Source organism: Limulus polyphemus, unplaced genomic scaffold, assembly GCF_000517525.1.
Source record: "Limulus polyphemus unplaced genomic scaffold, Limulus_polyphemus-2.1.2 Scaffold14, whole genome shotgun sequence".
Taxonomy (NCBI): domain Eukaryota; kingdom Metazoa; phylum Arthropoda; class Merostomata; order Xiphosura; family Limulidae; genus Limulus; species Limulus polyphemus.
Genome location: NW_013665624.1, coordinates 532,995 through 536,923, shown reverse-complemented (window position 1 = coordinate 536,923; position 3,929 = coordinate 532,995).

Genomic DNA, 3,929 nt, shown 5'->3' with positions numbered 1-3,929 from the left:
TGGCTAACCTGATTTTATTTACATTTGTAGGACTTTGTACTGGGAGTTTTACCTCCTATCTTCTGTACCAGACCCAAACTGAAAGATTTGCTGTATGTGAATGTTAGCTATAGTATCTTGTGTAGCTTGTCATTAAGCAGCTGCCCAATAGAAAGTATAGAAGTATATTGGTCAAGTGTGTGCCCCATAAAATATTGCAATTTCTACACTAACATACATATGCAGAAATTACACCCAACCAAAGTGGTAGTTTTCACACCTTAGATCTAAAATCTTATAAGAGAGTATATTTCAATTGTGCATTTTCAGCTACAGTATTCAAACCTACTCTAGTAGCTATGCATTCGAACTGTCAGAAACCTGGTCGACCAAACAATTTCAGTCCTATCTTTACTTATATAATACTAAATTTATAATCCTTCTGGCTATTATTTTCTCATGAGCTAGTTTAGTCAGAAGTTTTAAAACCCTGTGCTGCTAGGAAACTACCTTTTTTTATCTTTGTAGAAGAAAACCCCACGTTCCAAGGCTGGGAGTGAACCTAGGTCTACTAGTAACCAAACGAAATCTGAGGGATGAGTATATCCTGCTTATATTAACCCCTTGATACTCAGGCTCTCTCGGGGTATACCTACAGCTTCTCCTATATTCTGCGACCTATGAGTTAAGCTCAAAGTGTTGGTCGAACTTTTAGTCCTAGCACCAATGGCAGAACATCATTCAATGTCGAATCTGTTAGTTGTACAGCTAATGTAGTTGGCTCCATCAAATGTGACTCCAATAGAACCAACCTAGGTAAAGAGGGAAGAAAGAAAAAGAAAACTGACCATTCTATCTTGTGCTCTGTTGGAGGATCCTAGATATCTTGTTGCTTCATAATACTAATATTTATAATCGCCTCTGGCGGGACCATTATATTACAAAGTGTTCCCATAGCTTAAGCATACTTGTAGGATTCAGAAATCTCCTAAAATGTAAAACTTTCGATTGTCCTGGACATTAATACTGAGTTAAATGATAATATGAGGTAATCATTGTCAACATAAGGTTTACCCATCCCCAACATGACACTGACAATGTAGTTTTAGTTGACTCAGTTGTTGCAAAGTATAACTGGCAAGGATCAAAATGGATGTAGACTTGAGCCGTTTGTAAATAGAATGAAGGAAGCATAAAAGCTATGACATGTCCGAGAAAAACTGATCACAATTAAAATATACTTGGTAAAAGCTAACGAAATAATAAAAAAACATCCGTGGACAGTCGCAAGTCAACAACCTTCGAGGAACATCTGTTGTTTGATATAAAATTATACTCTGGGTGAGGGTAAGTATGAATATATGTTATTCTCTTCTCGTGTGTGAACTTATCACTTAATACTATAATGGTTAACGACACTTGCGTATATTTTATGATGTTTATCATTTTTGTATTACATAAGTTCATCATCAATGTTTAATGTTAATAAAGGGCACATATCTTTTTTTGTTATTTTGTATATTTCTTTTTGTTTTACTTCTTGCACATCCTTCCCATATCATGCTATTTGGGGTAAATAACTGTATGAATTACTGCTAAATGATTTCATAAAATGTAGTGTCTTATAACGTGACTGATATTTATAAGAGGGTAGATTTGTATCCTATATTGCTAAAACTTTGTTTGTTTCATGTAATTTTATACTTTATGTTTAGTAAAAAATACATTTTCATCGTTAAGAGGTACTTGCTACGTATTAAATTGTACATTACTAATAATATTGTTTGAGACTGTAAATGTATGTAAATGTTTCACTATTAATAAAGAGTTTATTTTTTGTCTTGCATATTTTCTCTGATTTTAAAGTAAAGTATTGGGACTTGTATTAATTATGTTGAAATGTATTTTGTTATCATGTATCTGTACTGTATTATTAGGTTTGGGCTGCTCTTACGTGCCTTGCTGCTAGAGGGCACTACATGCGTGTCGACCTCGGGCAATAGGGTATGGAGGGTATTGATAATGATTTTTTTCCCATATAATGGAATTAGCTCCTCGCCACGGTCTATGGACTGAAAAGAGGACATGTGCAGAGCCTTGGGGGTAGATCCCAAGTGCACTCAAACATGTTACGTATAAGGTTAGTCCCTTTCACTGATTTCTCATCTTACAGGAATGATAACTTTGACTAAGGTCATTGATTACACACTGTTCTTTCTTGAATACTTGTAATATAAGGTTCATTTGTTCAGAATATAAGAATCGATTCAAACTGATTATTCAATATTTCCATCATATATTATAGTGTTTAAGTAAGTATCCGAATGAGATATCTGTATACAGAAATGCTGTCATTCTAATTTTGATAAAATAAAAAGTTGGCATTATTAAATTCTTATTGATCTGAAGAAAACGAGTTAATAACAACAAAGACCACTATGATCAAATGACGAGCAGTGCAGTAACAATATCAAGAATGAAGGCCATCTTTAAAAGAAAAAGAAACCCAAACCTACATGTAAATGTGACACGTGTATTTCTAGTGTTAACACAAACTATTGTGAAGTTTGTAACATAGTACTGGTCATATATGCTGGTCATCTATGTGAAATGTCCCGATTAGTAAGCATTATAACAATCACAGTTATAGCTTCCAAAGTTTATAGCACACCAACTATAGCAAACCAATAATAGATACTGTTTTAGGCTCCTCGTGTTGGTTATATTTATAGGCTGTTGGAAAGTTTTTTAGAAACTTCACGTTATGTAACAATACAAACGCTACACTAGCGTTTACGTACATATATATATATATTGTTGATTCTTACGCTCGAGAATCTTCTACAGCTTTAGAGAATAGGCGGGTATTTTGCAATACAGATTTAATAGTATAAGTTATATACATTTTAAGTTTCTAGACTCTTTCCTTTTGGAGCTATGGTGGTGACACACATACACATACAGACATATCCTTTTACTATTATAATTTCTATGCATTTTTTTCAACAATAACGATTGTGATATCTTGTAAAATGTGTAATATTTGATAAATGGTAAAAGTTGTGAATCGTTTTAAAATAATTTATATTATAATTTTATTTTTTGTTACGATAATAAGATATGTTTGAATACCCTTTAGCAAAAAACATACATTGCTTATCAGAGACAACACACAATTTGTCTCGTCTACGTGTTTAGCTGCGTAAGTTTTCTTCAGGAGTGAGAGCAAATTACAGTAGAATCATAAAGAGTACGCGAATTTCATTTTATATTTATTTAATGGTAAAGGAAGGAGAGATGTAGAATACGAAGAACATTAAGGCTTTTATTCCCTTTTAAGTTAACAAGATCAGCATGTGGTGTAGATGTAAAATTTAAACACATTTGTTGTTTACTTATATTTCTGTATTTTTTTTTAGGCAATATTAATTAGTTTTCAATATTAATATTTCTGATCTTTTCTAATATATATAATATTTGATACATGCACGTGTGCCGATTTAACACTAGGGAGTCGGCTATAAAATGTGCCTAAATTGTTTTCGTCTTAGTTACATATTGTCATGAATCATTTTCTTCTGGTTTCATTAAATTCGCTTTCAAAAAACGTTGCTGTAGAACTGGTATTAGGTCGTCAAGAAATTAGTGTCGCGTTATGGAAAACCTTCGTTAATTACTCCCCAAAAAACGTACATCATGTATAATAGTTAAAAGAACCGCCTAAACGTCACGTTAGTGTAGCATATATAATGTGTACATGCTAGTATACTCTAATCCCTTATATACGACGAGACACACATTCGGCATGCAATGCTCTTTGACTGAAAGAAGGGAAACAACGCCTCTGTAGCCACAAAGAATATCAAAGAAGTTTATGGAAATGTTTGGAGCGTTCGTAAGTGTCAACGATGGTTCAGCAAATTTCTTTCAGTTGACTTTAGCCTTAAAAT